This window comes from Amblyomma maculatum, chromosome 2, assembly GCF_055883805.1.
Source record: "Amblyomma maculatum isolate TAMU_Amacu chromosome 2, ASM5588380v1, whole genome shotgun sequence".
Taxonomy (NCBI): domain Eukaryota; kingdom Metazoa; phylum Arthropoda; class Arachnida; order Ixodida; family Ixodidae; genus Amblyomma; species Amblyomma maculatum.
In genome coordinates, this window is record NC_139345.1 from 148837960 (window position 1) to 148864341 (window position 26382).

Genomic DNA, 26382 nt, shown 5'->3' on the forward strand with positions numbered 1-26382 from the left:
TGGCAGGCCCGCCGCAAGCAGCGGAGACCTACCTGTCCCAACCCGTAGGGCCAGGAGCAGCCAGCCCTACTGTGCCGAAGTACCCACTGCAGGTTCCATTCCGACCGCGGCGGCTGCGTTTCGATGGAGGCGAAACGAAGAGGCGTCCGTGTGCTGAGCGATGTCAGCGCACGTTAAATATCCCCAGGGGATCGAAATTATTCCGAGGCATTTTGTTGGAGATTTACGCGTATTAATTTTTACAAGCGTCCTCTGTTTGCATCTCATTGGGTGCTCGACCACGTTTTGCAATCCCTTTTTCGAGTATATAGTACACGATGTTTTTAGTAAAACATCAGTTCGATACTTATTTTCCATGGAAATTTATACGCAACTGTTCTAAATTTAAATCCATCAATTCGTCTAGGGAACGCACTTGAGGTGGAAATTTTGTGCTTTTCTGCAACTGGTATCTTTCTGAGTTCGGACTTTATTGCAATTTTCAGGAGTATGCTGACACTGAAACCTTTTAGAAAGGCATGCTGTTGGGCTAGCTGTAGTATTGGATAGCAGTAGCAGTTAGCGCAAATATTTAGACAAGGACAAAGAAAATACGCAAGCATGTGACGATTGGCAAGAGTTATACCATCTGTTTATTGAGATGTGAAAAAGAAAATATAGAATGGAAAACATGAGAGCATGCATAAGGATGGTGGGCAGTGCAGACAGACAGGCACACAAACACACGCACACGCACGCATGCACACAAACACAAACACACACGCACGCACACACACACACACGCACGCACACACACACAACATGCCAAAGCTAGCTGTTTGCTTATTTGTTTAGTTTCAATATTCTTCCAGGGCAGAGAGCATTACAAAGAGCGGGGGCATAACAATCAGTGGTATCTTGTCTTGAAACTTTAGATGTCGGTGATGCCGTTGGCACTGGCGAAGGCAGGTATTTAGTCATCTGCAGTTCAAAGAATAAATGAATACAGGAAAAAGTTAGTTCGGCAGTTCCGGATTCCTTGAATCCGTCATCGTCATCAGTGCGTGAAAATATATATAAGATGGAGGAAGCATGTAACCGATCTAATCCGCTAGGAAAGCATGCATAGACAAAAATATTTACTTCGCAGAGAACGAACTGCAATACTCGGGATTTATTGTATGGCGGATATATAGGCTTGCTATTATTTAGTTATCTGAAGACATAAATGGGGCGGCGTAACTTCGGACAAACTGTAATGTGTTAAAGTTATTTGATGGATACAACTTTAAAAACCATACTTGCTAAGTATAGTATATCGTGGCATTTATTCCTCCGCGGCGCTAAACACAAAACCAGTTTGTGATATGTGATTATATGAAGCAGGCGATAACGGAGTCATTAAGAAGATAACCAATGATGTAATCTTGAGTTTGGTTACAAATACATTGCGTGTAGCGTAACGCCACAACTCGTTCGCGCAGCACCGTGCATGGAATTGTTTCTAAGTGAGACTGCAAACATGCTTCGTGACATGAATTAGCAATCAAACGATGTAGCCCACAATCATCTGCAAAACTTTTATATCCGGAAAAACATCATTGGGGAGATAAATAATATAATTTACTAACAAGAGAGGAGCTAACAAGGAACCTCGGGGTGCTTCGGAAGTTATGGAAATAAAAGCCGAGTAATTATCATTAACTGAGTCTTCGGCTGGAAAAATAACTTATTACAGCCTGATACCTGACCACCAATATTAACACCACCCAATCTAATTAAGTCATGAGAAGCAGTGTCAAACGCATTAGCAAAACACAAAATAATACAGTCAATAGCAACGCAAGTTAGCATCCAAAGCTCAAAACGAATCGCCAGTGAAAGAGAGGGCTTACGTTTTGTGTGATCTTTGGAAGACATATGTAGATAAGAATTGAAAAGGCTATTATATTCGAGGAAATTAACAAGGTGAGAGTAATATTATATGAGTTAGGAAGTTTGCAGGGTATACGCTGGTTAAAGAAATAGATCTCTGGTTAAGGCCTGAAAAAGTGTTACTAGAATTACGTAAAGAATCCGAATTCCAAATGAAGCATCTTTGGAGTGACTGTGTATAGTGGTTTCAGCGGGAATACCTGCTGAGCATGCAGCTGTAGTTTTCAAGAAATGTGTTGTTATTCCGTCCACAAGCGACGAATATGAAACGTAATCAATGGTTATTTGTTTCATAGGTAAAAATTCAAGTGTTCAAATATCAGGTAAAAATGCGGCGAAGCTGACGTAAAGGGTGAGGCAAAAAATTCCTTCAAAGTTCATTGATCAGTTATTTAGAAATACTGCAGAGTCGTTGAATGCAAGCAGGGGCGGACACAAATAAAAACTACATCACAAGAATACATCAACAAACGCAATCACAATCAATTACAGAAAGTCAAAGCATGAAACATATCCAACAAAAAACAAAGAAAAAAAAAACGATGCACGAATGCAACTACAACTTCACCCAAGCATTTTCAAATTTGTGACGAACTGTTCGGCACTGGGACTGTCCACAATATTCCTAGGTAATTTATTCCAAGCGTGTATGGTTCCAGGAAAAAATGGATACTTGAAAGTATTGTCCAGGGGCGTATATTCCTCAATCGTTTTCCCGTTATCAAAACGCGAGCTTGTGCGCAGACTGTGAGGGGGCAATAAAATTGTGATTGTTGATTTGTATTATGTTCTTATATATTAAATACAAGTATTTTAACCTGAATTCAGAACGCCTCGCCCGAAGTGTATCGAAACCAACATAATCAAGCATTTCTGTCACGCTATCAGTGCGTTTATATTTGTTGCGAATGAATCTGGGGACGATGTTCTTCGAACTCTTTCTACTTTGTGACTATTTTTCGCCGTATAAGGGTCACATAGACACGAGAAATACTCCAGACATGGCCGGACTAACGCTTTATATGCTGCTAGCTTCACGTGTATGGGTGCTTTTGAAAGCTTGCGTCGAATAAACCAGAGAGATTTAAAGGGTTTGGTGTTCATTAATATAAATATCCCAATTCAGATTGTGCGTAATAGTAACTCCGAGGTATTTAACAGCAAGCGATTCCTTAAGTGCGATGCCATCCACAGAATAATAATGTTTTAAAACGTTTTTTTTTTTCCTAGATATACGGAGGACTAAGCACGTGTCAGCATTTAAAAACATGTTCCAATTTGTGCACCAGCATGAAACATCAGCGAGGGCTTTGTTAAGTTTAATTTGGTCAGCTACACATTTAACTGAGATAAAGAACGCAGTCGTCTGCGAAAAGCTTTATCTTAACATCACCGTGTATGACTTTCACGATATCATTAACATAAGTAAGAAATAAAATTGGTCCCAGAAGTTAGAACCGATCCTTGCGGTACCCCTGATGTTACCTACAGTGTCTCCGAGCAGTATACTTGTCAACTTGGACGTACTGGCACCTCAGTTTTCAGCTCTGCGCTTAGAGTGTTGATAGCAGGGTCTCGAGGCCTGCCTGAGCGTCTCATTCTCTTAAGCTTTCTTTTCATGTGGATTATCTGTCTCGTAATCCATGGGTTCTGTTTCTTTTTCTTAACCCTATCAGGAACAAACATGGCAATACAATGAATAAAAATTTGTTTGAATTTACACCACAAAACATTCACATTTTCGTCAGCATTAAAACCGTCCAAATTCATTTCTCGTCATGTGCCCTGTTGAAAGCCTTCACAACAATCACAGACTTGTTTTTGCCAGAACACCTCTCAAAGGAAAATGTGCCAATACTAAGTTGTGATCAGAGAGCCCATAAAGCAGCCCTTCAAATTCGGCAGTTTTATTCACGATACTTCGCACATTTAAAGAAAGTAACCGTGTCACATTTGATGGCGGAACTTATAAACAACAAATCAAGGATATATCAAGCAGTTGCAGTGGCTCTGGTATGGTCAGTAACAATCTGAGCTAAAGATCACATGAAAATGCAATATTTAAAAGAATCTCCGAGTGCCTAGCGTTCATGCCTATCGTATTCATGGTTGACCAATCGATAAATTAAAGTCCCCGGCTAAGACAAACTTCACGCACTCACCCCGGAAACGCTGTACATAATCGTAGAGTTGATCAAGAAATGCGAGATGTGCTGTAGGAGGGCGGTATACAACTCCGAGGGCAATTAAATTACCGCAAAAATCAATTTTACAAAAGACGCTTTCGTGATTAGGAATGGTTGGCAAAATTATCACAGTAATGTTTTCCTTAACTACAGAGCAACTCCACCCCCTCGAGATTGTCTATCACATCTGAATATTTTGTACGATGCGGGGATTATTTCTTTATCCGGTACTCCTGCGTGCAACCATGGTCTCCGTCAGCAGCGTGACGTGTGGGTCGAGGCCATAAAGCAGCCCTTCAAATTCGGCAGTTTTATTCACGATACTTCGCACATTTAAAGAAAGTAACCGTAGAAAAGTGTTATTTTCTTGTCAACTGCATGGATGTCCCGCTTGCTGCCATCCGCCGGGTTCTCATTCTATTATTCTGAGGTGCAGCCTGGTTTTCATTATCTTGTGCTGGTGTCTGAATCTGTGCCGGACCCATAAGTATTCGTCTTTCGTTCTTGTGCTCATCCCACACGTACGTCACCTTGTTGAGAACCAGCTTATCGTACTTCAGATGCACTTTATCATCAAGCAAGAGGCTGTCTTTAACGGTCGACCATAGCTGCTTCCTTATTTTTTGAATTCTGGGCAAATACTCCTCCGACATCGAATAATCAGTATCCTTCAATTTCTCTGCATTTCTCGGAAGTTGCATTTTCTCGTCGAAATTTAAAAAAAGCGCATTATTACTGGCCGCGTTATGTTTGGTCCCTTTCTTCCCAATCGGTGTATGCGGTCAAGGCTGTTTACTTTTATTCCCAATGTCTTTTCAAATATTTCTGTCAAGACAACATCCCTGATCGATACCACTGTTTCGGTTGCGGATTCAGCGATCATCCATAAACAATCAAGTTATTGCGTCGATTTCTATTCGCAAGGTCATCTTTTTTTTTTTTAATGACAAAGTTAGTTTCTTCACTGAACTTCGAAACAAGACGCTCACACTCTTCTACCCTTTGTACGGTCTCTGAAAATGACAGCAATTTCTGCTGAATTGAAGCCAGCCTCCTGTTAGTTTCAGTAACATGACATTCCAATCTTTCCCGTATAGACGTAAGCTAATTTGCGGCTTCCTGTTGGTTATCAAGTATAGCTGCCAGTTGTTCAGAAACCAGGACCAGGGTTCATTTCTATATTACCACTTTTATTAAAGAACAATATAGCACAGAGTCAAAACAACTCGCGACACATTCACACAACAACCCTGGGAAAGGGACTATACAACCAGACACAAGGAATCGCTTTTAAACTCGTGACAACTAGATTTTCTACTAACCTGCGCAAAAAAGGGCGACCCAGGTTAGCCGCGTCTGCATACTTTGGCTGGCCCCTTGCTCACTGATGAAAAGAGCTTGATGGGCGCGGGGCCGGTCGGCTCGGGTGATGACGATGTTGCTCCGATGCCTTTGCAGAACAGAAAAATGTCTGAAGTTCGAGGCATTTCTTCCAGTCCGCAAGCTATCACTGTCATCAAGCGATGCAACTTTTACTTGTGGATGAAGCTTGTAAATGGGCGATGGGTTACCGAAGCGGAATTCTTGAAATGTAACCGGCTCATTGCATTCAGCAAAAACCTGCGCAAAATGGGCCACCCAGGTTAGCCGCGTCTCCATACTATTTTTCAGCAGTCACTCTATATTCAGTGCGTTGTTATCATCTGAAAAACATAATGTATTCGGTTGTTTTACCGCTTACTGCAGTCCAAAATGTTTTGGGGTTATCTTTCAGTCGAAACTTTATTGGGATTATCTTTCAGGAGAGATGGGAGGAGCAATTAACTTCTTTTTTATAAGTGTTTTTTTTTTTTAAGGTTTAGTTTATAGGGTTTAAGACCACAGGCAATTCTTGCTATGAGGGACTCCATGGTCCTCCGGAAATCTCTACCACCTGCGGTTATTCAATGTGCCCTGCCATCCCACCTGCAGCCGCCTTAAGTTTTCGCTTCCATCGAAACGCGGCCGCCGCTGTCGGGCTTTAGATGCCGTGCCGTATTTCTGGATACAGAAATCGAGCGCCCCAACCACTGCTTCCCTTCTTTAGGACGTCGGCATTTATCATGTTACGAATACAAATAATAAACATGACACGTTTCGGTTGTATCTCTGGGTCTTAAAAAAACACAGAGGAAACCACTCATCAATATAGTTAATACTTTCCTTATTGATGTTCACAACTTTATCAAAATACACGAGGCCCGATATAGGTTCCAGAAATTTTACCGCGATCATAGCCTGGACAGCGTTATACGTGTCATAAGGGCATAAATAACAGTGAGGAAGTTTGCTTCCCAGGAGAACAGTCTTACAACCGGACATACTGCACAGTGAATAAGAACTGACATAATTGCATATGTGTCAGTGGCATAGCCAGCATAATGAGGATTTTCATTACTTGTCAGTCAGTGAAATTGCTGGTTGCACTGGTTATCTCGGCCCCTGTATATAAAGTAGCAGCCAACGAACGTGGGGCCATCGGCACCGAGGAAACATATGGGTTACCCGCCTATGGGTGACTTGAATCTCAGGCTATGAAAGCGTTCCTTCCTGTTAGGTGTTGTCGAAACGCAGCGTGTATTTTCGACATCGGACATGGGGTGGAAAAGCTGCCCCCTATAGCTCTTTGGTTGGTTGGGCATCCTGCATGTTCAAAAATGTGTCAGCTTTGAGCGTTGTATACGCTTCTTGCATAGGAAAAGTGCAAAAATTAGCGAATTTCGCTTCGTTTCTTCGTTTCCCCTTTGCGAGGTCTTTCGTGCTGCCGTTTAAACTGCCAATACCGAGAAGGCAACAAAGAAAAAGATACGATCCCTAGTCGACAGACTCCGCGGCCCCGAATGCTATTGGGCAAGTGCGGAATGGAAGCGTGGAATGGATATGATGTGGACACGAAATGCAGTCAAAGCAGAAAGCTGGGCTAGTTGGTGTGTCATCATAAATAAACAGACTAGCGCAAATAACATAGACACGGACATAGGAGAAGACACGACGAGCACTAAACATCAACTGAGGATTTACTTGCAATAAAGGGGAACATAAAAGCACTTGGTGGCACATGCGCACTCTAGTCAAAACCAACGATCAACAATTAGCGCTCGTCCTGTCTTCTCCTATGTCTGTGTCCATGTTATTTGCGCTAGTCTTTTTATATATGATGACACGAAATGGATTGCAATGTACAACGAACCTTCAAGCTCATACGTTTAACCCCGCGACGCATACTCGGAACAACAATGCCCTAATAATGTGCCGCTACGGGTTATCCCATCTTCTACTGCATGTGGTCAACACGCTGGTCAATTCAGTTCGCATTGTATAATTGCAGTTAAAAATGTAGACGTACGCCTGAGGAACTCATTAGTTGGAATAAACTACAGCGCAAAAACAGTCACACTGCTCCTTTCTGTAGTAAAACAGCCAAAAGCAATGCGGAATTAACATGCGTCTATAACATTTTTTTTTTTTTCATTTCCTTCTTAAAAAGTAAAAGGCCAGCAAGTGACGCTATTTCAATTCGCCGCATCGCATCAATGGCCATGAAAAAGACTTTGCAGCTTTACTTTCCCGAAAAACGTGTTCACAAGCTCTCAGTCGACTAGGAACGCGTAAGATGTTAGTAGATTAGTTATTATTACAGGTAAGTGGCACTGGCGCTAATCGCTCATCGTAAAAAAATTAAAAAATGGCCGATTTCAGTATAACTTAACATCTTATCATTTTTTACCATTGTTTGCCAGATACCGTCCACTCCCTCATGTAATGTCTCAACCGAGACCTTTGAGGAAATAAATAAATAAAATAAAATAGAACTATATCATGAGTCTGTTTATTTCCACTTTACTGAAACTGAACTACAACCGTCTAATATTATGCAAGTTTATATGTGTGCAACTCCTTTAGTGTTTTCTTTCTTTCTTTCTTTCTTTCTTTCTTTCTTTCTTTCTTTCTTTCTTTCTTTCTTTCTTTCTTTCTTTCTTTCTTTCTTTCTTTCTTTCTTTCTTTCTTTCTTTCTTTCTTTTTTTCTTTCTTTCTTTCTTTCTCTCTCTCTTTCTTTCTTTCTTTCTTTTCTTCTTTCTTTCTTTCTTTCTTTCTTTCTTTCTTTCTTTCTTTCTTTCTTTCTTTCTTTCTTTAAAAATGAGCCTCTTTGTCGGCATCTCTTGTTAGCAGCAATAACAAGATATGCCTGAATGTCGACAAGTAGTGACTCAAAAGGTGTCCTCCACGATTAAAGTGTGCCATGTCTTTTTTTTTTTTGTGTGTGTGTGTGTGCCATAAATTTCAGACTGGTACCCAAAAAGAGCGCAGGTCAAGTCATACCACCTTTGGTTCTCTGCAAAGTCCCAAAGTCAAATACTTGACTGAAATGTTCTGCAGCGATAAAAACATTAATTCAAGACAGTGTTTGTAATTACGTTGATGTATTCACTTTAGGACTCAAAGCTCTAAAATTTGACTTGTGTGGAAGTGCTGCATTTAAAGTGAGCTTCCTAATGAGCTGAACAATACTCCTTTGGCGTCCTGAATGCCCCATTACGGCAGCAAAATTACTCCTAAAATTACCTGTTCAAACTACTTCAAAGGAAGGAGCAAAAATACTCCTCAAAGGAGTATTTAACATTGCTATTAGCTGCCATGATATAAAAAAAAAAAACCTGTCCTGAGAGAAGAAAAACGTTACTCCTTTTAACACCTTAAATACCTCTCCATAGACGAGAGTAAAGCAGATACTCCTTCTGATAAGTAAAAAAAAAAAAAAACACCTTTTTGGGAGTGCGCTAGGTCCCAGGCCATTTACTCCTCTTTGGGTGGTTTTGAGTTTACATTGCACGCACGTGCTGACACAGCAAGGAAAACGCAGCACTAAGTTCGAGGTTTTCTTGTTATTTTTTTATACATTTTCATGCTTGTATATGCGCTATTCATAATCCGGGCAATAAACCCCTCTCTTGCGTTCCTTAGGATTAGTCCAAACTGTCCGCATGCCTTAACGCGGTTAGGAAATGCTTATTCTGCAGCGGATAAAAATATCGGTAGTTTGTAGGAGCGACCTGCAGAGACAGAGCAACACGGGACCGCAATTATGATTACCCGCAATTATCTTTTATTGACTTGAGTCTGTACGTTTGCTTTAAATTTGTTTGTCATAGTAAATAGCTTGTATACAAGCAACCAGCAGAAAGCTGACCGGTTTTTTAAATTTTAGTCTTTCACGTATTATAGTCCTTGAGAGAATAAGACAAGGTTAGTCTTTTCAGGAATCCGGTATAGACGAGGTCGTGAGAAAGTGCTTATTCAATAATGCAATCATGCATCATCTAGACAATTAATACCTGGCGGACACTTTTCGGTGTTCATAGCTAGCAGAACTCAATATTCGCTGCTTTCTTATTTTATTCCAGCGATAATCATTTCCGACGAATGAGGTAGTTTTTTTTTTTTTTTTGTGTATGTGCGTGCGATTTAAGGCGGTATGCTTGTGAGGTGAAAAGTCATTTAGAATTTTCTCAGTCAAAAAGCAACATCTGTAGGTAATTAACGAGCTAACCGCAATACTGGAGCTGAGCCTGTATACGGAATTTGTATACTAATTAAAAACTAACTCTGTTATGTGAAACAGCCAGCAGACCAAACAATTGTAGGGTTTTAAACTATATTGTTACACAATGAAGGAAGTGAGAACATTTTGTGCGCAGATTTCCGGAAGTTTAAATTAGGCAGATGGCGACTTACAATGCATAGTGTGATAGTGTACTGCAGTTTACCACGCTGTAGGTAATCGATTGTTGCGACTGCAACGACTTTCCGTATACACGTTTACCTTGCGAAATTCTTGGGTTTTAACACATTCCCCCCCCCCCCCCCCCCCCTTCCTTTTTGTGTGCCGATCGCACATGCCAGGAGACACTGCTGCGACTACAATTTTATTACGGCTGGATGAGTAGTTTCACAATAATCGCAGAGAAAGTTTTCTTCTATAAGACCCAGGCTCACATCTCATCGTTCGGTTGTCATCCTGAGTCGCGGAAGAGCGAGGGCTTACGTGAGCTGCATGTTGCCGGCAACGATAACATACCAAACATATATATTCCGTTCGACTTTCGCAGTGCGGCCATCTGGTACTTTTTTCTAACACTCATGCAGAGTTTTTAGCCAGCGTTCTATATAAACGAGGTTGATAATCAACAGACTAACTGCGCTGAGTTTGCGATAGCAGTGACCAAACATTGCATATATTTTAGGCGGCGAGACGACGGTGCATTGCTGCCTGCAGGAGCGAATTAACTAATGCAAAACCAGCTCAAACTGCACACCTGCATTGCATCCCGAATAATATGACCCTACCAGCACACCTCTGGATTTGTTCTTTTTCAAATTAGGTTAAGGGAAATAAACTCGTGTTAATCATGCAGTTGGCTACGCCTGTGTATGCATGATAAAAATACTGTTATTTTTTGGTCGATTATCCGAAACTAAAGAAAAAATAATCCCGCATATTCTTACCGGTGTTTATTGGTTTAAATCGGGAGCTCAATCTCTAACTTAACCAGTGCTGTACACCTGATATTGCAAAGTGTTTGGTCTATTTTTACTCTACCATGGAAGAGACTGCATTTTCCCCCAGCTTTTTCGGCGGGCGCGTGGCTGAAGAGAAAAATAACGCAGCATATACTCTGCGGGATATACCAGTGGATTCAAACGAGTGACCAAGTTACCGCCTACTTTAAACCGCTGCCATGTTTTGACCGTTTCCGTACTGCTGCAGGTGCTGTGTATACCTAAACACTATACGAACCAGAAGATTGATTATCAAACTGCTTTCGGTAGCGTGCAAGTTACGTGCCTGTTAGACGCTGGTACGCGCTTCATAATCTCAAAATGAAGAGCAGTCGAATGCCGTTCAAAAATGGTTGTTCACGGTAAAGTAGGCAGGGATGAACAAAGAACAAAGGGCGATTCCTAGTAGCTCCAGGACGAATGAAGCGGCTGGGCTAAAGCCAAAAGGACGCTCAGTTGTGGATGTGTCGGGAAGCGACCGGAAAGTCCGATGTTGCAAGGAGATGTATCACATAGCAACATGGAATGTAAGATCTATGACGCAAGGTAAACTGGATATCGTCAAGCGAGAAATGGACAGATTGAACATTGATATCTTGGGTATCAGCGAGCTGAAGTGGATCGGAATGGGAGAATTTAACTCCGGCGACCATTATGTCTTTTATTGTGGGCACGAATCCAAGAGAAGGAATGGGGTCGCTCTCATAGTAAACAGAAGAATGGGCAAAGCAGTGCTAGGGTACAACCCCAAAAACGACCGAATGGTTTCACTTCGGATCCAAGGTCACCCTTTCAACATAACAGTTATCCAAGTCTATGCACCGACCACTACTGCTGAAGAAGCTGACGTTGAGAGATTTTATGCGGACCTACAATGCCTTTTAGACCGCACCCCATCATCAGACGTCGTTTTTCTCATAGGAGACTGGAATGCTAAGGTAGGGAGTGAAGAAATATCCGGAATTACAGGCAAGTTCGGTCCTGGTGAGCCAAATGAAGCTGGGCAGAGGCTAGTAGAGTTTTGTCAAGAAAACAACCTGACCATAGCGAATACTCATTTTCAACAGCACAAGAGGCGCCTGTACACATGGACTTCGCCGGACGGTCTGTACAGGAATCAGATCGATTATATTATTTGCCGACAGAGATGGAGAAGCGCTATACAAGCAGTAAAAACAAGGCCTGGGGCCGATTGTGGCACCGATCATCAGCTTCTTGTTGCCAAGATTAAGCTTCGATTGAGAAAAACGCAGAAAACTAGAAGGCCTTTCAGGTATAATCTGGATCAAGTTCCATTAGAATATGCTGTGGAAGTGAGGAATCGATTTCAAGAATTAGATCTAGAAGACAAAGGGCCCGAAGAGATGTGGACTGATGTTCGTGATATAATACAAGAAGTTGCTACTAAGGTAGTTCCAAAGCAAAAGAAATGCAAGAAAGCAAAATGGTTATCTGAAGAGGCTTTGCAAATAGCTGAGGAAAGGAGGATGGCAAAAGTTATGGGGGAAAGAGAAAGATACAAGGTTCTCAATGCGGATTTTCAGAAAATAGCAAGGAGAGATAAGAATGCCTTCCTGAACATACAGTGCCAAGCAGTTGAGGACAACAGCCAATTAAGAAACACAAGAGCTTATAAGACAATCAAAGATATCAAAGGAAGCTTCTGTGCTAAGATGGGCGTGATAAAGGACAAACGAGGCAAGGACCTCACTGAAGCCGCAGAAATAAAGAAGAGGTGGCAGGAATACACAGAAGAACTGTAAAAGAAGGACCCGAATGTGCAAACCCAACATAAGACGGTTGTGGTCACTGATCTCGAGCCGGGCATCCTGAAGAGTGAAGTTGAATGGGCCTTAGCCAGCGTTGCTAAGAACAAAGCTAGCGGAATTGATACAATTCCAGCTGAGTTGCTTCAAAACCTCAACCATGACGCTGTTAACATTCTGCATACATTATGTCAGAAGATTTGGACAACCCTGCAGTGGCCACAGGATTGGAGGAGGTCAGTTTACATCCCCATTCCAAAGAAAGGCAGTGCCAAGTATTGTTCCAACTACCGCACGATCGCGCTTATTTCACATGCTAGCAAGGTGATGTTGAAAATCCTCCAAGGTAGGCTGCAGCAGTATGTGGATCGGGAGCTTCCGGACGTGCAAGCTGGGTTTCGCAAGGGCAGAGGAACTAGAGACCAAGTTGCCAACCTTCGCTGGATCATGGAAAAAGCAAGAGAGTTCCAGAAACCCATCTACTTCTGCTTTATTGACTATGCGAAAGCGTTTGACTGGGTAGATCACAGCAGATTGTGGCAAGCTCTCCAAGAGATGGGAGTTCCAATTCACCTCATCTGTCTCCTCAGGAACCTGTATGAAGGGCAAGAGGCCACAGTCAGAACTGGGCATGGTCTTACTGATTGGTTTCCGATTGAGAAAGGAGTGAGGCAAGGCTGCATACTGTCGCCCTGCCTATTTAACCTATATGCAGAGTGCATCATGAGGAAGGCTGGTCTGGACGAGTCTTCAGCTGGAGTGAAGATTGCTGGAAAACGTATCAACAACCTTAGATATGCGGATGATACCACTTTAATGGCAGAAAGTGAAGCGGAACTCAAGAGACTTCTGATGCGCGTACAAGAAGAGAGTGAGAAGTTTGGGCTTAAACTGAACATTAAAAAGACAAAGATCATGGCGTCTTGCCCTATCAAGTCCTGGAGCATCAAGGGACAAGGAGTGGAAGCTGTGACAGATTTTCTCTTCTTGGGCTCCAAGATTACCTCGGAAGGAGACTGCAGCCATGAAATTAGGAGACTCCTGCTTCTGGGAAAGAGAGCAATGGTTAGCCTTGACCGCCTAGTAAAGAGCAGAGACATTAGTCTGCCAACCAAGATCCGTATAACTCGTGCTATGGTCTTTCCAGTTGTGATGTATGGATGCGAGAGTTGGACTGTGAAAAAGGCTGACCGCCGAAGAATTGACGCGTTTGAATTGTGGTGCTGGCGAAGACTCTTGAGAGTTCCTTGGACTGCCAGAAGATCAAATCAGTCAATATTGTCGACCATAAACCCTGACTGCTCATTGGAGGGTCAAATTCTAAAGTTAAAGCTCAGCTACTTTGGTCATCTGATGAGAAGAGAGGAGTCGCTGGAGAAAGATTTGATGTTGGGAAAGGTTGAGGGTCGCCGGAGAAGGGGTAGGCAGCGAACGCGATGGTTAGATGGCATCCTCGAGGCACTGCAGATGAAATTATGTGATGTTAGGAAGAGAGTGAGAGACCGGAAAGCGTGGCGTGACATGGTCAATAGGGTCACGAAGAGTCGGACACGACTGAACGACTGAACTGAGGCAGCGAAGCATACCGACGCTGGTTACTGAAGCTTCTGACATCCTTTTATTTATTTATTTATTTATTTTTTTGCATCAAAATGCGTGCTCTTGTCTCTGGAAGCCGCACTCTCACGCCTATTGGAAGATCCAGACAGATGGCACAAAGCGTATGCATACATTTGATGCGAGTGACCGCTTCTTGCTTGAGAACGGGGTAGAGGGCGGCAGGGTGAAAAAAAGGAGGTGGGGGGAGAGGACACAGCGGGGAAAGGAAAACCGGTGTAGGAAACAGAGCGATGCGCTCCAGTTTCACAACCTGACCCTATGTCCCCTTGTCTTCTGTTCTCCCCTCACCCCCCCCCCCCCCACCCCCCATCCGTGCCCTTGCAAACGAGAACAAAAAAAAGAAAACTTCAGCAAGGAGAAAAAAAACATTACGACTCCAACTTACCGATACGTCCCTCGCGGCGCAACTCGACAGCAGGGAAACAGAACAGCAACTACCAAGAACAAAACAACGATGTGCTGAATATTAAACAAGGAATGAAAGGAACACCGCTGGCACCATACTGAAGCAGCGCGGTCTGGCTTAGGAGCCTGGTGAGAGAAGAGAAATAGGGGGCGTTACCTGACGACCACGCCTCCAAGCAGCCGCGTCAGACACGCCCTCCTCTGAACGGGTCTGGCAGGCACGCTCGGACCTGGCCGAGCGAGGACCCGCCGAAGGAAGAGGAGGCCCACCGAACGGCCACGGCGGAGCAAGCAGCCAGAGATTTCCGGTGAGGGATGCAAGACAGCTCTCTCTTTCTCTCACCAGCGCCACCCTCTCTCTTCCTCATTCCACATGCCTCCTCATCCTTTGGGATAACACTGGTGGCTAAGGTAGTCGAAGAGAAAGAAGGTGCAGGGCTCTCACTAATGAATTTCCAATATTATCTCACCGCCCGAAGAAAGAATGAAAGATGAGGGGGAAGAGAATACTGGAGAACGAACGAGAGAAGGAGAGGGTGAGGGTCGAGACTGGCCGCTCGCGCAGGCTTTGGCGATGAACTCGACGCAACACGGAAACCGCATCAGAGGAGCGGCGTTCCAACATGCGGAGGAGTGAGAAGGAGAAAAGCGGACTCGAAATGCGCTAGAGGCACGGTCCGGCGACTTAGCGGCGGCCGGGGGAGCGATGCCAGACGACTTGGCCGCGACGACGATTACGCCATAAAGGGCGTCTCCTCTCCACGCGTTGTCTGCGCCCGTGTAATGTCCGCCGACGAGGCCCCCTTCACTCTCTCTCAACCGGAGTGCAAAAGAGCAAGAAGCAAATAAGTAAAGAAGCTCAGTGCAATCGAAACCGGAGCACTTTGCCCTTTCCCTTCATTTAGGGGGCGGCGAGGGAAAGGAGAGAGCATGCACCGACGGAGTGTGTTCGTGCTAGCGGTTGTGTGCTTTCGCGACGGCGGCGCAAGAGGGACGGCGTCGAGGGGGGTGGGTTTACGTTATACGGTCGGGCCGGGGCGCACACGACCATGTATTCGAGATTGAGGCGGCAGATCTGAGGGGAGCGGCCTATTAGCGGGCCATTACTCCTCCCTCTCTCTACGCTTGGAGTTATTTACTTCCATCGCGCGGCGATCTTCTCTTTCTGGGCCCTCTCGGCGCCGAACGAGAGATAAGTCGGCCCGATGCGCCGACAACAATGAGGAGGTGCTAACGCGAGCCGAACGTTATAACGTCCTAATGAGTTCCCGAGCGGCAATTTCAAGAAATAAAAAATAAACGAAAGACGCCAACGAAGCTCGGCGGCTGGAAGGGCAGGATATATGAGCGACGCCGCCGCTGCCTGTGAGCTCCCCGTTCGAAGATGTGGGGCGCTGAGCTCGCCACAGTTCGTTCAGCGGCGTCATCGTAAGCTAACAAAACGCGGAGTACGGTTAGCCGCTCCTAGAGGCCTGAATCGCGCATGCGCGATCGTATTTCGGTCCCATCATTTTCTCGCAAAGGTGCCGTGCTTGGCTGCGTCATCATTAGCCCAGCAGTGCACCGTCAAGCGCGATTCGCCACGATGACTAGAGCTGGATGTGGCGAAATGAAACCTCGGCCTACAGCCAGAACCCCATTTTTTTTTTTTTTTTTTGTGGGGCCGGTAACTAACCACACTTCATGTGCTCTGAGATAAGAGCGCATGTCCTAGTAGAAATTATATCGATGGGGTCCTTAAGTAGTCTCTTAGCCGTTTAGAGTTTTATTGTATTTGTAAACAAACGAGGTGACGCTTTTGTCGCTAGCGATAGCAGATGAATGAAATGCCAGCCATCGGCCAGCCATGCAGGCGCAATGGTGCGATTGGCAGTGTTGTTAGAGGACTTTAAGTGCATGCTTTATTTTTACCTTCATGGAGTAACACGACTGATACACAGGCGTCTATAGAGCACCCACTAAGTGTTATTCCTGCAGTGTTAGGGGGCCGTATTTGCTGCCGTTATACCAAGCACTTGAACTAAATCCCCAGCCTGTAACACTGCTTTGAGCAACTAAACATATAATGTTTCAAGCAGCATAATCGTCGAGAACAATGAGAGGCGTGTTGCACCGTATAGATGTAGATGACGCCACAACAGATACCCTTCCGGAGCTATGGCCATGTTGCGATTTTGCATGAGTATCGACCCTGTACAGGGAGCTGAGCTTTAGATCTTCCAAAGTCTGTTCAAATTATCTCTCACGTTGAACACCATGCAGTTAATGTCATTCCGGCCCTTTATGTAACGGCTTCCCCCCAGTGATTCGATGTACAATTCGTTAGTTTACCGTATTCACGAATCGGTTGAAATTTAGGCACAACTTCTGAGGCCAGCAAAATGCAGTTCACACGGCAACTATACATGTTGTGGACGGCGTTAAAGATGCTCGCACTTCTTTCCCCAGACTGTAAGAAATATGTTTAAAATTATAGGCATATTTAAAGAAACATTTTGTTACTGTACAGAGAACATCTGTGGGCCTTTCACCAAAACCTGTCCACAAAAAAAAAATAACAAAAACAAACAAAAAAAAAACGGTAATTTTTTGTTTTCCAGCTGAAACCTTGGTTGGAAGGCAAACAATTGGAGGTACAGGTGGGTCAGAAGTTCCCAAGCCACAGGGTCTCCTTCTGGCCGGCATACTCTGGCACTTACGATCCCATTAACGATATCAATTATATCAGAGGTAAGAACAATGCTTCTTCTATCCTCCACAGATATTTTGAGACTTGGGGTCGTCATAGCTGCCTGATTATATTGCTGAGAAGACCCTATGGCCTGGGAACTTTTGACGGCCCCATATATACCGCCAGTTAAATTTCTTATCGCAAATTGATCCTTACTTGAATAGAGAAGCATGCTAAACTCGAAGCGAAACGTGCGCTCACTGAATCGCTGTTCGAAAAACAGTTGCGTAACAATTCTAATATGAAATAGGATAAATAGTGGCTTCACATTGAGGTCTGTTAGTGGTGCCCATGAACCTATATATGTATGTCGTCATTCCACTCGCCTTCCGGTGGAGAGACAACAGCTGTTGTGAAGCCAAATTTATGGTTATGCCGACAGACAGATTTTCGCATAATGAGCTAGTAAGGCTTTCCCCTTAAAGTTGCTATTTAATGATATAGTGGAGTTTTACGTACTTTTTTTAGAGGCTGAAATACGCGTGAAACCAAACAATAATGAAAAGAGAAATACACATTTTGGGCATTTTCTCTCAGCTGCAACCGAAAAACCTGTGAACTGACTGAATAGTAAAACATACAGAAAACTTAGTACAATAAATAATTTGTGTTAATTAACGAAATATCCTGTTAATTGTGAACAAAAAACTGTGAAATAAAAAATTAAAAACAGAAAAATATAAGAACAGGAAATTTTTGGCAGAATAGTTGCCAGAAAATTTATGTATTTTTCAACAAAAGTTTCTTGCAGTGCAGGTCTCGCTATACTCTTTATCCGTCATTGTTATGTATGACAAGAAAGAAGATAACAAACACTCCGTGGTTTCCGAACTGCATGTTGGAGTATGCATTCATTGCGCACAAGTTCGCAATACACCAGTGTTCATAAAACAGTGCCATCCAAGTACTAAGTATTGAAGAATGTTTAATGTGTTCGCATTGCCTTTCGCTGGCTAATATATATACAGCAGTCATGCCAACATACTATGCGCAAGGATGACACTTTTTGGCATAGTTTTCAGTACACGAACCTATACATATCTGTCATAAGCTGTGCGAAGTAATAAATAAATACCTCCAATGCGCTTATGTGACTTCCATAAGGGTTCAAGCTATAGCATGTCATCCACAAAAAGACTGTACACTTGGTAGTCGTGAGCGAGCGGGCCGATTTCCTCGGCTTACCAAAAAAGCGCCCGTAATTATGTGCGGACTGCGCAATACTTCGATATATCAACAATTGGATATAACATGCAAAGAGATGGTCTCCTCGGTATCTCAGAAGCGTGAATATGGAATATACAAGCGGCAAGAATCCTGCAGTGATGGGCTGCCCGCAAGCGTGTGGTACGGCGGGTACCCGCGAAGCGTAAGCATGCACACCTGTTCGCCGAGAGTCATCTCGTGCACGCCAGGCGTCCAAGAGGGGCGCACTGTGTGTTGAACTCAACCGTGCCTCTTCGTGGAAGCCAGCGCGCTGCGGTTATTTGATAAGGGCAGACCGGGACGCCTGAGCTCGTGATGCTCACATATTGCGTCCTGCTCCGCTTAGCGCAACTTCCGTTGGGGTTGGGGTTCGCATGATAGCTGCTGCGCACGGTGCTCTGAGAAAAGCCACTGCTGATCACAAGAGGTCTAATTGTTTTACTGGCACATAGTAAACGCAATAGCGCCTCATTTAAAATTCGGTGCCCTTGTCTTTTATATACGTCTCCTCCGTCAGCAAATTAAGAGCGCAAGGTGATCAAGTACCCGCGTTGGCCCACTAGCCACGCAGGTCAGCATTGCTGGCTTCACTGCACTGCAGCCAATGCGCCTGACGTTGGCCTCCTCGAATGGTAACAGTTTGGCGTTCAAAACAAGCGCATCAGACTGAAGCTGGCTCGACGTTCGCATCGTCAAGCGGTATTACAGCGCTGCCAGCAGCAGCCTGTGCAGCCGACCCGGCTCCGCGTGCGAAGAGTGATCGCGGGGGTGCCATTAGGAGAAGCGCCCCCTGGAGAGGTACGGCAAGCAGTGCGATATATTGAATGCTTCGTTGAACAGGAGTTCGATATAGAAGATAACACAACTTGTATACGTTTGCATGGGATTTTGATAATCTGAGAGTTCGATACTAGCAGTAATTCAATATATCCGGATTCGATATATCCGGGATCCAGTGTAGTCAGTAACCGTCAGCAGACCCCGGACGAACTTAGCGCTTATATAGTCACTACCAGTGTGCCGATACCCATTTCCTGCTGTATTTGCATGCAATAATACTAAGGAGGCGCACTGAATGTCCTGTTGTGTGAGGGCAGGTGCATCCCACAACGACTGACCTGTGCGTTTTTTCTTCAGTATATACTGTACGCGAGAAAGATGGAGCCGAGCAGTCATGCCAAAAGCTGCAGGGGCAGGTTTTCCAACCGTATACCAAAGTCTGATATCAGTGCCACAGATTATATCTGAAGCCGCAAGAGCTCAGACATCGCTTCGTAGCTGCGTGCTATTTACGAGCTGCAAAGGTGAGAGGGGAACATGCAGAGTAGTCGCCAGAGTTGGTGCATGGCGCATGGTCAAAATAGAAAAGATAGAAAATCGAGGTGAAGGTGCGTTGCCCACGGCCGACTAACTAAAGTATGAGCCCTGCACGCAGTGGGCTCAACCTGTGCACCTGCTGATTATGATTGGAATATAGTTTTACAATTAAAAGAATGTCCTAACTTGGAGCAGCAAATGAGTATCGAATATAAGTTATGGTGAGTGAAACAGCAGAGGTTTAATAAATGTATACCAACAGTGAGCAGGAGCCGCATGACATTTAAAATAATGCGGGTAAAGAGAACAATAAAAAGAGTTGTGTGCCGCTCGAGCTTCAGGTAAATAAGAAAGTTTCGAAGGAAAACAATGTATAGTACCTATTTCAGACTCACAATCTACATATACGTTCGACACGTTTCTTCCTGCAGGACGCAAATGATATTCGGCATTTGAAGGATAGTAGATGGAAAAACATAATTAAGGCGCATACATAGACAGAACCATCATACAGTGATAAAAAATTAGCAAGGTGAGTGCCTGAATTTATACCCTTAAATTGCATGTTCTGTTTAGCCCGTGGGCTCTTCAATTCAGAGTGCCTGCCGTTCTCCGTGTCTCCGTGTATTTCTGAGGTATAACAGCAAGGTGCACAGAATGTATACGCGTTGAACTCAGTCCGTATATCCGTTCTCTTGCGCAGCATGCCTTCGAGGAGTGTTGTTTATATATATGCGTATATGGCGCATCACAGGGTACGCTCGCTTGCCTTCCAGATGACATGCCGCAGATATGAGTTCGTCGCTTGAGTGATGGTGTGCGGCACCCTGAAGGAATGCAGCCAATATGCATGTGTCCTTGGGGCCGCTCGGCAGTCTGGCTCCTGAAGGCGCCTTACACTCCTTCTCTGTTCTTTTCTCCTCTCGGACCCTGCCTCTGAGAACGCGCCAACTTAGTTCTCCTGTGGGTTTAATTATCGTTGTACATAGCGTAACTGATCGTCACTGAACAATGCCCTGCATATTATAACGAGTTCATACAGCAATTCCATTTCCAAGCTGCGGCTGCCACAATTCGTTGTATGTCAGTGTGCGTTATAAAATTCGAGGTAGCACAGTTATAAGCCGAAAGCTTTTCTTGGCTCGGGCTTAGAATCCGCAAATTGCGATCAGAAAGTGTCCATCGACTTTGCGCGTGAAGAAAATTGTATAGGTTCAAGTATACTTGAATCACCTTTTACGAGCGTCTAGCTGCCGCTTCGTTCTTGGCTCGCTTCCGTGCTTGGTAAACTCCCCGGCCGGATTTAACAGAAATAACTAAATTTTGGTCAATGCGGAGCCCTGCGCTATGACAGCTCCTTTTATCTCCCTTCGGAGTGAATTAAATAAGTGCTTTCTTCCCTGTAGCGTGAGTCAGGTGTCCACTCAGAAGTGTGACAGATACTGACTGCGCCTTATTTGCACTATATTCTAAGAAAGGTGTTCGTGTGGAGGCTTCCTGTACTACCGTCTCCACTCTTCCTCTGTAATGCAGGTGGCCCGCGGCGTACGAAGGTTCATGGGATATGTGATTTGGGGTAACAAAGGTTGTTGGTACTTAGCGTACAACCGTCAACTAGTAATTTAGTGCTCCGTTACACGCTGAATCGCTTGATATTACTCCGAACCCTCTGCGTCAAACGGGTGGTCCGAAATATTTTATACAATGGTGGTGCTAAGTGGTTCGACCTCGATGGTTCACAAACCGGAGGATATACAGCGGAAGGAAAATGATAAGCTGCATTGGCACCCAAGGGCCCCTGTTGTATCAGAATAAGGCGACCTTGAGTGAGTAAGTGAGTGATGATGATGTGAAAGCGTTTATTGAGTGCAGCAAGGACTTGTTAGCAGAAGGCTGATCGGATCCCTAGTCAGGGACACGGTTGGTAAAAACCGTGCCGTTCGATTGTGCTCTTTCGACGAGGGCTCGTTGTTCCTCGACGTCCGAGCTGGACAGGGCCGCCCCCTTGCCCTTCCACGTTGGCTGATTTATTTTGTCAAGAATGTTGTTTTGCTGTCAAGCCGACGGTGCTGCGATATTGGGGAGCTGGGCTGCTCTCGTAGCACAGAACAGTGTTGACGACTGACCCCTTTAACAGCCCAGTCAAAACAGTCTCTGCAGGGGTCATGAAATGGTCTAAGTTTGCCTTCTGGCCACAAAATTTTCTCAGATGAAAAGGACTCGGGCTCAATAGCGTGAAGTGTGGCTGGATTATTAAATGGCATGGTCTGTAGCCTTCGAAGGTGACACTCTTCTGATTTTTTAAGACCCATAGCTGGCCTCGACAGTGTCATGGTTTTCAAGGCGCAAATGCTGCAGCATATCTGTATATGTTGTTAATGGAGAGGAGGAGCCTAAATCAGCCTGAGAGGACGTATAGAAGGAACCCGGGGAAGAAAAGCTCGGGCCGAAGCATGTGCGCGCTCGTTTCCTTCAACTCCCTGGTACCCATATCAGTTCCTTCTGTACAGCTGAAATCCTACATTGACTGAAAAATTTGCAGGCTAGAGGCGTGATTCTGTCACGCATATAGTTTCTATAAGCCGCCTGAAAATCTGTAACAAAGTATATCAATACGGAGTGCGTCGTGGCTAAAGCTATCACCACTTCTTCCAGAGCCAGCGTTTCCCCGTTACGAACTGAAAGCCCGTCCACGACCTGCATTTGCTGCACCACTAAATTGGTATCCCCTCCACAGGACCTGCAGCATCCATGAAGACTGCTCCTTCTTCTATTGAATAAATATCATTCATCTTCTTGCTCCTCGCCACTCGACAAGCATGATGATGCTCCGGGTGCATATTTTTGGGAAGCGCAAGCGCAAGAAATTTGCTCTTCCTTTCTTTATGTTTATTTTGTCTCCCAGTTGCGGAATGTAAATGTTTAAATCTTACAAGACCTTGCGACCTGTCTTGGTTGTGGCCAGTTGCATTATACCTTGCTTGCTGTATTGTGTACCCCTATGCAGGTGCTTTCATGGGTAGTAAGAGCGCCTTAAGCCGTTCGAATGATAACATCCAGGTGATTTAGATCGGTCTTCCTCATACGAAGGCACGGCACCACGTATACTATCCTGCAGACGATGAAGGCCTGTATTAACCTAAGGGTAACCTCTTCTTGCATACAATTCTTGGTTGTGATCCGAGACATCATACAAATAACTTGCTCGCACACCGGTCGGAGCATGATGATACGCCCTTGTTATATTAAGCAGCCCCGAAACCCGTATCGTCTGCACCTCGAGAATATATATGTATCGTGGACCGAGATTTCTAGCGGTGCAATATCACCCTTCCCGCGCAAGACGAGGAGCTTCAACTTGTGCGGGGAACATCGTATTCCGCACTCTCCGGCACAGTTTTGCACCGGAGTAGCAGCCTATTAGTAAAAAACGTTAATTTGGCAAAAAGAATTTTTCCGAGCGGGCCAGGGCCCTTGGGCTTTGTCGTCTTGCGCTCTGTCCATCAGCTGCATGGATCAGTCGTCGAGCGAGCAGAACAGCGCGGCCTTCCATTACTTTGGTGTTGGCGTGGTGTTTATTGGCGTTGTCTATGTTTTCTGGCAGACCCATGGAATATGGTAAAGCGGGTGTTCCCCGCATTGCGGGCGCTATACATTGAGAGATGCGAGCATTAGAGCGAGCGCTCTAAACTATGTCTCCATCAGGGAATTGATTTGGCGCTCGGCTGGAGATCGGATGGATATTGGTTCAGTTCCCTGATAATAACGGCTTGAGGGGCTAGTTGGTGCTACATAGTATTCAGAAATGTGGCGCAACAAACACAAACACAAGGACCGAAGAGAATGTGCGCCTGTGTTGTGTCTCTTCTCTTGTGTTTGTGTTTGTTGCGCCACATTTCTTAATACAATTCCCTGATGGAGACATAGTTTAGATCGAGCGCTCTAAACTATGTCTCCATCAGGGAATTGAACCAATATCCATCCGATCTCCAGCCGAGCGCCAAACCAACTCCATGCCGGGCTTGTTAGGAACGGATCGTAATTCCCCTTGTCTAGCGTCATAGATGATAGTAGCGATGACAATGGCGATGCAGTATAGTTAGTAATGATAATGACGATAGCAGCGATAGCAATGCTTATGATAGTAAGGATGATAATGATGATGCAGTTATTAACTCATGCCAGTAGCGATGATAATGATGGTGCATTTAGATGATGATAATGATGATGGTAGTGATAGTTATTATGCTGATGATAGTAGCCATGACAATGACGATGTAATTAATGAAAACTGTCTTTAAAAGTGGCTTTGAACATTTCCGCTCTTCAGCAGACTTAGACGCAGTGCTGTAATTTTGTTATTCGGAGCCTTCTACTATAATGCCTTAAAACCCAATGTAGGATCGGAATCAGATACCATAATGACACAAACATACTAATTGCATTTGTAATTTACTTATTTATAATAATAATAATAATAATAATAATAATAATAATAATAATAATAATAATAATAATAATAATAATAATAATAATAATAATAATAATAATAATAATAATAATAATAATAATAATAATAATAATAATAATAATAATAATAATAATAATAATCGGTTCACAAGAAGGCAAAGGCGCTGTACTTGTTACACTTCTTTCTGTGGTCACCTGAATCGTAAGGAAAGGGAAGGAAGGTGGGAATGTAAGTGGAAAGGGAGAAAGAGGAGCGGTAGTGAAGGCTCTGGAGTAATTTCGACCACCTGTGGTTGTTTAACGTGCGCTGTACTTACAAAAATGAGTGTGTAAATCATGTGTTCCAGTTGTTTACTTACGTAAAGTCAGTCAATAAAGGTCTCACAAAAAGGACACACAAATATTGTCGATATCCAGTCCATACCTATCAAATAGTGGCACTCCGAATTGTTGACTGCATGGGTGCGCTGATGCTATTGACTGTCGATTTGTATTGAAGTTGTTGACTTTGCACAGATTGTCGACACAGCACTAATTCTGCGATTAACATCCGAGTTGTTGACTGAGTGTGCAGCTGTTGTGGAGTTTACAAGTTTTATCATAGATGTTGACGGCACACTAAATTTCAACCTTGCTGTACAAGCACCCAAGTTGTTGGCTGCTTATGTCAGCTATTAGCAGTAGGGACGAAGTGACAATATCGTGACATATTTGCAAATGATTCAGTTCATATGAGACAGGTTCAATCACTTATCTTTTTTTTATTTCAAAGAAAATTCACTGGACCAGTATGCCATTATTTCGACTGAAAGTCGTCAAAGGACAAAAAGTAGGAAGATGAAAAAGAAAATGCACGTGCCTGCTACTGGCTCTGTAGCTGAGCCACCTCCGCCGCCTCACAAAGAAGGAAATTAAGAAAGATTGTTGTTGTTGTTGCTGTGGCTTTGGCTGCAGAAAGAAGGACAAGAAAATGGACGGGCCTGCTACTGGCTCTGTAGCTGAGCCACCTCCGCTGCCTCGTGCGGACAGAAGAGAAAATAGAGAAGAAAGAAAAAGAAGAGAGAGAGAAAGACGCGCGCCGCAACAACAGTCGTCGTCCACCATCGAAGCAGTGGCGGGTGCAATGCCGGCCTACAACAGATAAAATTCGGTAGCAGGCTAGCCCCCGCTGCAAGCGGCGGTGACCTACCTGTCCCAGCCCCATCAGGGCCATGATCAACCACTCTTCACCACCTCCCCCGCCCAGAAAGATTTTCAGGTGCCGCATCCTTTCTCGGGTGCAGCAGCCTGACTCCAACCACACGAGACACATTACCCGGAACAGTTGAAGACCGAATTTGGTTTGAAAATATAACCCTATGTTTTGCGGTATACAAATAAAACTACATATAAATAAAAGCTGTCACATTGAATAATTCGAATTACGAGTTAAAATGAAAACATATCGAATTAGTGACCGAATCCTGGACCGCCGAAACCCCTCAAACGAACCCGATTTTGATTTCGGATGTTTATTAAGGGGGGCATAACTCTGTAACTGGTAGCCGTAGCCAAACGTCAGTGGTAGCAAATGATTTGCAATGATGAGATCTATCGAAAATAATACAGCGTATATGTCATTCACATGATCGTAATTTCTCCGCAAGACGGCGTATGCATGAGTATATAGAGCCATCTCTTCGGGAGCTCAACGTTTTTCTGAGCATAATAAACGATAATTGCTTACTAACAGGCTATCGAAATAAAACTGATTTATTATTTTTGCGTAAGTAAAATGCAAGAAAACGCAAATATCTGTTAACATTTGCAACGCGCTTTTGGTTTTTTTTTTTTTTTTTTTATTGTGCCAGAAGGTAAAATGAAATAAAAATGGAAGCAGACTCATCAGCAGACAAAAAGCACTAAAGGAAGCCAGAGGAAAATCACTAGCTAGACAAAATGCTGACAGAGTCAAGCTGTGAGCTGAGGTCTCCCTGAGAATTTTTGAAGATCATCTGTATATGTTTCAGCCAGTCAACCCCTATAGTTAACAAACTTTACAAAAATGTTTGTCAACAACTACGCTGTTCACTAAAGGTAAATATCCATTTCTTTTACACTTGCTGACCCCAGCCAACAACCTGCGTGAACGTTGTTGACTCCACAACTTCTCTAGAGTCTTTCAACTCTT